The sequence below is a fragment of the Silene latifolia genome, chromosome 10, assembly GCF_048544455.1.
Source record: "Silene latifolia isolate original U9 population chromosome 10, ASM4854445v1, whole genome shotgun sequence".
NCBI classification, from domain to species: domain Eukaryota; kingdom Viridiplantae; phylum Streptophyta; class Magnoliopsida; order Caryophyllales; family Caryophyllaceae; genus Silene; species Silene latifolia.
The window spans coordinates 7,728,055-7,735,003 of NC_133535.1; positions in this window are offsets into that span (position 1 = coordinate 7,728,055).

Genomic DNA, 6,949 nt, shown 5'->3' on the forward strand with positions numbered 1-6,949 from the left:
ATCGTTATTGATTATTTTGTTTATAGGCATGGGTGTATTCTTATTTCCCGAGTCTCGCGCCGAAGAGGACGGAGCCGCTGGAGAAGGCCTATCCCGTGGTGAGGGATTGGGTGATGTGTCGGACGAAGAGCAAGCGCTCTTCTCACAATGTCTACCGGCGGGATATGAACGCCCTTCAGCTGAGTAGCGTGAGTATCCCACTTGTGTTTATATCTCTTGTATTCTGCTTTCTCTTGACCATAGGAATGATCTTTGCCATATATTGTCGCAGTGGGTGCCCAGACCTTGGGCGGAGTACGCTGTAGCGCCTCCTTCCGTCGCTGAGGTCCTTCGACCTAGGAGCCCGAGTCGGCTGTTGTTGTGGACGTCGATGGGTCCTGTGTGGTATCTGGGCGAGCGTTTGGCTCGTCAGTGCTCTCGGGGCGCATTGACGGTTCCCATTGACCCTCCGAGGACGATGTTCAGGGAGCCTACTGAGGCTGAGAGGGAGGCGGACCTGGCTGGTGCCAGTGGCGACGACCTTCTTCTGCCTGGCGAGGACTACTCGGCGTTCCTTTACGGGAGGTTGGCGTACTGGCCAGTAGTGGTGAGCATCCTTTACTTTTCTTGATTTGATTTCGAGAGTTATGATGAAAGATCATCGATTAATGAGAGCTTATTTGTCTTTGCAGGAGGTCGAGGCGGCGGGCGTCGAGCCCCCAGTGTACCCCGAGGCTCTTGAGTACACTGACGCGACCGGGAGGACGACGATCTCCGAGTTGCGTGACTTTGACGTGGCTGTGACGGATGCTGGCTTAGACGACTGGCAGCATCTGATTCGGAGGGTGAGCCTCCAGCTTATGTACCTTTCGTGTAAGAACACATTTGATTGAACTTGTTCACTTTACTGAGAATTTCTTTCGAAATGCAGGTCGCGCCATCTCGGTTTGTGGCACTATGGAGGGTGGCCAACCGGCTACGAGCTACCGCCATCGAGGCACTTGTCGGTGGTCGAGATCGTCAGGTATGAACCTCATTTGATTTCTTTTGATTTTTGATTTTCAGTTTTGTTTGAGTTGATTGACATGAGCCAATTTTGTTGTTTACAGGGTGACCGCGAGCTGGAGCGAGAGTTGGCCCAGTCTCGGGAGGAGACGGCTCGCTTGTCGAGGGAGCTCGAGTTTCGGGACGCCGATATTGCTGTTCTTACGGCGAGGGTTGCCGAGTTGGAGGGTGTCCATCAGTAGTTTGGCATCTGACTTGTGGACTTGTACATCTGATTTTGAACGTTTTTTGGACTTGTTTGGGGCGCAAGCCCCCAGTTTGCTTGGACTTTGGATCCGGTTCGGGGCGCAAGCCCCCAGTTTGCTTGTACATTTGTATATATGATGGCCTGCGTGCCTTTGCTGCTGGGTTGTGTTGCTTGTACCTGCAGGTTAGTTCTTGGACAGGTTTGGTAGACAACGGTTTTACGCCGTCATGGTGCCGAAATTTACATGGAAATCACGCAAAACATACACTTTATACACATATGGCCTTAACTAACGCAAAAGAGACTCAAAAGTATACAATAGGTGCAAAAATGCAAAAATAAAAAAATTTTGTCAGAAATGACCGGACGGTAGGGAGGGTTACCCCCTAAAAAAAGAAAAAATAGAAATCTGTAAGTGTAGAAATGAAAATGTTGAAATGAAAACAAAAGAGAAATTATTTCCTAAAAAATGAAATGAAAATGAAACTTATAAAATTTAATTAAAATGAAATTTTATTTCCTAAGAACAATTAAAATAAAGAATTAAGTGTGATGAAAATGGCGAAGGTGTCGATGTCGCCTCGAAATGCGTGCCCGCAAATTTAGGAAGTTGGAAACATGGTAAACTGCTCGTATTTACCAAAATAAAATCCCGTAGGAATAGGAAATTATTCGTTATAGAGTTAGGAAAGATCCCAACGCGGAAATCACAGGAGATGAGCGTGGGGAAGAGGCGCAGCATGAGCTGCGTCGCTTTGAATAGGCGCAGCAGGCGCTGCGCCTGTTCCCAAGTTGGTCTCTCCTGGCGGATTTTGGAAACAGCAATTAGTATAAATAGCAGCGTCGACGAAGCTTTAAGTCATATAATTCTTCCGTCTTTTCTCCGTTAATCTCATAAAAACTCCCAAAATAAATTTTCAAGAGAAAATTTGTCATCATGAATGCTTTGGAGATCCGTTTGAAGGAATGGACTAATGAATTTTCGAATGTTGAGAAGCACGAAATGGGTGCTCATAACCTTGTGTCTCTATTGAGTTTGAAACTCATTAAGGTGGTAAAACCGTTCTTGGATGCTTGCCTTGACTACTGGGACCCAAATTGTCATGTTTTCGCGTTCCCAGGTGGTGATATTTGTCCTTTTCCGGAGGAGATTGCTGCTATTGGTGGGTGGGATCCTGAGCATTTACCCGCTATTCCTTCCACTTCACAAGGGTATAAGACCAAATTCAGAGACTTGCTTGGATTGACTAGGCTCGAGGTAGACCGCTTGGTTACCCCGAAAGGCGTGAGAATGCTGGACTTTGTAGACCGATTCATCAACAGAGCTGACCCCACAGTCTCTTATGTTGCCAGGAGGAGAGCCTTTGGCTTCTGTTTGCTGCATGTATATGTCTTTCATGGGCATGTTGACGAAGATTTGCGAGGTGATCCCCGTCTTTTGGGTCTTATCGAGCAGATGGAGCTGCGCAGGAGCCCAGCTTGCTTGTGTTTAGGGGAGATTATCTTGGGTTTGGACAATAGGAAATCCAACCGCGATCTTCCATTCTTGGGGAGTCCCGTCATCCTACAGGTAAAAGGCACCCTTTCTCTCTTTTTTTTTTTTTTTTTTCGGTTTTTTTTTTTTTTTTTTTTTTTTTTTTTTTTTTTTTTTTTTTTTTTTTTTTTTCGGTGTCTAATACCTGCTTTTGGTAGGTTTGGCTTATGGAACGGCTCCGACTGCTCGAGCCCCCAGTTCAGGCACTTTCGTATCATTCCCGTATGATTGCGATGAGGACGCGGTTGTACATGGTGGACTTCACCCGGGTCTGTGATTATTGGAAGAACAAGTTGAAGAACGATGATGGCCCGTTGATTAGGTGGGTCGTACCGTGGTGGCATCTCAAGTCTGTCACTGGAGTGTCTTCTTTGGATCCTACTAGGTCCGTGCGCATTCCGGGATTAGAGTTCATGGTATGCATCTTTCCGGAGAGATTGATGAGGCAGATTGGGCTGAAGGCGGACTATCCCGAGGCTTGATACCGTTCCAGATCGCTTTGTAGCGCTTACCACCGAGAGCCGAAGAGAATGGGCTATCAAATGGGCCCAAAGGAATATGTGGTTCTTGAGCTTCTCCGCCAATGCTTTGTGGGTGTCGGATTCCTATCTGAGGTGGAGAAAGGCTGCAACTTCGGAAGAACGCGAGAGACTGAGGAAACGCGAGCCTGTCGACTACAAGGTTCGCGAGGGAGAGAAAGAGAAGGAGAAGCATCTGACAGAGGGAGAAGAGGAAGCTGGGTTTCTGGTCATTCATCCTTCGAAGAAATCAAAGACTACTCCTGTTGCGGAAATGGTGGTTGGCAAGAATGGAAGAGTCAGGCCTCGAGAAAGATCGTTGGTGATTAGGTCTGAAGTGGTGCAAGAGCGCCCAGCTCGAGGTCGTGACAAGAAATATGACAAGAATGACAAGGGCAAGGGAAAGATGGAGGAATAGCCCGAGTCCTTATTTATTATTTGGTTATTATTATTATTGTTGTAATAAAAAGGAGGGATTTTTAGATTCCCTAGCCTATTCTATTTTTTATTATGCGACGTACTATTATTATTAGAAAATGAATGAAATAAAAAAAAGGTTGAATGGTTAAGAAACCGCTGTGATTTTCTTTTATTATTCTTGTCGAATTTCAAATGCAATGCAAATGTCCTTCTATTTACATTTTAGGTATATTGGGTTGAATCCGGTGAAGGATTGCCTACGTATTCACTTAAAGAATCGAAATCAAACCCTTGCGCGTAGTTCAAATAAATGTAAAAGAATAATTGTTCAAAGCAAGAGCTTGTAATGAACATAGAAAATAAGCATGAGCTTTTGTTCTCAAGGTGCGAATTTAGTTTATTTGATGATATGAGGATGACAATATTGCCAAGATGCAAGAGCATGGTGACACTTAGCTTATTTCAGCTTGGCCAGGGGCCGTTTATTTAGTGCCACAAGAGCGACACATGGGTTTACGCGAGGCGCGTTTTTGTCCTATTCTAGGCATAGTATCGTTTCAGTTGATCGAGGTTTGTGGGGTTCGAAAACTCATTCCCATCTAAGTCTGTGATTCTAACCGCACCTCCTGGAAGTATGGATTTGACTAGGTATGGTCCGGCCCAATTAGGTTTGAATTTTCCCCTTGGGTCGACGGGTAGAAGAGCTCTAACCGATTTGAGTACTAAGTCTCCTTCTTTGATGTTTCTTGGTCTAACCCTTTTGTTGAAAGCTCGTTTGATGCGTGCATGATATGTTTGGACATTATGTAAGGCACGTAGCCTACGTTCATCCAGGAGGATGAGTTCTTCATATCTATCCCTCTTCCAATCGGCTTCAGGGATTTGAATTTCGAGTAGAATACGCAAGGATGGTATTTCTAGCTCGACTGGTTGTACGGCCTCCATGCCGTAGGTCAAATAGAAAGGAGTAGCCCCAGTGGGCGTCCTTACTGATGTACGATATCCCCATAAAGCAAAGGGTATCTTGCTTGGCCAATCTCTATAGTTGTCAGTCATTCTCTTGAGAATTGTGACAACGTTCTTGTTTGCCGCCTCTACCGCGCCGTTAGTCTGTGGTCTATAGGGCAAAGAGTGGTGGTGCTTGATCTTGTATTTGGCTAGCAATTGTTCGGTTTCAGCTTGGAAGTGTGACCCATTATCGCTGATGATCTCATGTGGGCAACCATATCGACAGATGATGTTGTTCTGTATGAATTTTGCCACATTTTTAGCAGTAAGAGCGGTGTAAGAAGTCGCTTCTACCCACTTGGTGAAATAGTCAATTGCTACTAGAATGAAACAAAGTGACCTCTGTTCCTACCGGGGTTATCTTCCCGATTATGTCAATTCCCCATGCGGAAAATGGCCAAGGAGATGTCATCGTGTATAGCAACGAGGGAGGTACGTGTTGTACATTCCCGAAGATTTGTCAATTGTGGCAGTGTCTCACGTATTTAATGCAATCGGATTCCATTGTGGTCCAATAATACTCTAAACGTGTGATTTTCTTTGCCATCATGGGCCCACTCATGTGAGGACCGCATTCTCCATCGTGGACTTCTTCCATCACCTTTCGTGCCTGTGAATGATCAAGGCAACGTAGGACTACACCAAGAGGTGTTCTTTTGTATAACTCTCCTTGCATCAGGATGTATTGGGAAGCTAGTAGGCGTATAGCACGTTGTCCCCTTTTATCCATATCCGGTGGATAGGTACCATTAAGCTTGAAATCCAGGATCGCTTGGAACCAGGGTTCCTGCGCGATTTCTTCTTCATCGGTGATTTGATGGACATAAGCCGGTTCTGATCGTCGTTCAATACACAAAGGCATTTCTACCATATGGTCTGGCATATTTATCAAAGATGCGAGTTTCGCAAGAGCGTCTGCGAATTGATTTTCTTCCCGAGGTAGGTGTAGGTAGGTTACGTGATCAAAGAATTGAGCCACTTGGTCTATCCTAGCTTGATAGGGTGCGAGGCTTTCGCTTCGGATTTTCCAGGACCCTGTAACTTGATTGATAATCAGTGATGAATCCCCATGTACTCGGAGGTTTTTGATGCCTAAGCTTACTGCTGCTTGAAGTCCAATGAGACAAGCTTCATACTCTGCAGCGTTGTTTGTCACCTCGAAGTCGAGTTTGACAGCGATTGGTGTATGCTCACCTTCAGGAGAAATGAGCAACACTCCTATTCCGAATCCTCTTAAATTTGATGCCCCATCAAAGTATAGATCCCACGAGTCTACGTCTGTTTGGAGTATATCCTCGTCGGGAAATGACCAAGTGTCTATGGTTTGCGCGTCGTTGATAGGATTTTCTGCGAAGAATTCGGCGACGGCGCGACCTTTTATGATTTTTAGTGGCACATATTTGAGGTCGAATTCTGAGAGCATCAGAGTCCACCTTGCAAGACGTCCGTTGAGGACGGGTTTCTCGAAGAGGTATTTGACTGGATCCATTTTGGAATATATTTTGATGGAGTAGCTAAGCATGTAGTGACGTAGCTTCTTCGTTGCCCACACAAGAGCGAGGCATGTCTTTTCGAGTTGCGAGTACTTGCACTCATATTCCAAGAACTTCTTGCTTAGATAGTAAATAGCTCTTTCTTCACTTCCTACAGTTTGGGCTAGCATAGCGCCCATGGCAGTTCCAGTTACTGTGAGATACAAACCAAGAGGTTGATCTCGTTGTGGTGGCATGAGCACTGGTGGTTTAGCCAATATCTCCTTGATTCGATCAAACGCCTTTTGACAATCATCATCCCACATGGTGTGGTCTGTTTTCTTGAGTTTCTTGAAGATAGGCTCGCAAATCATGGTAAGTTTCGATATGAATCGGCTTATGTATTGCACCTTTCCTAGGAATCCCCTGACTTCTTTTTCTGTTTGAGGTTGTGGCATTTCGATCAGAGCTTTGATTTTCGAGGGATCTATTTCTATACCGCGTTGGCTAACGACGTATCCCAGAGTTTTCCTGGATGTTACCCCAAATGTGCATTTCTGAGGATTGAGTCTCATGTTGTACTTTCGTAGCCTTGCGAAGAACTTGCGAAGGTTTGCAATGTGTCCCTCTCTTTCCTTGGATTTGACGATCATATCATCTACATATACCTCAAATTCTTTGTGCATCATGTCATGTAGGAGTGTAGTTGCGGTGCGTTGGTATGTAGCTCCGGCGTTGATTAATCCGAATGGCATTACTGTATAGC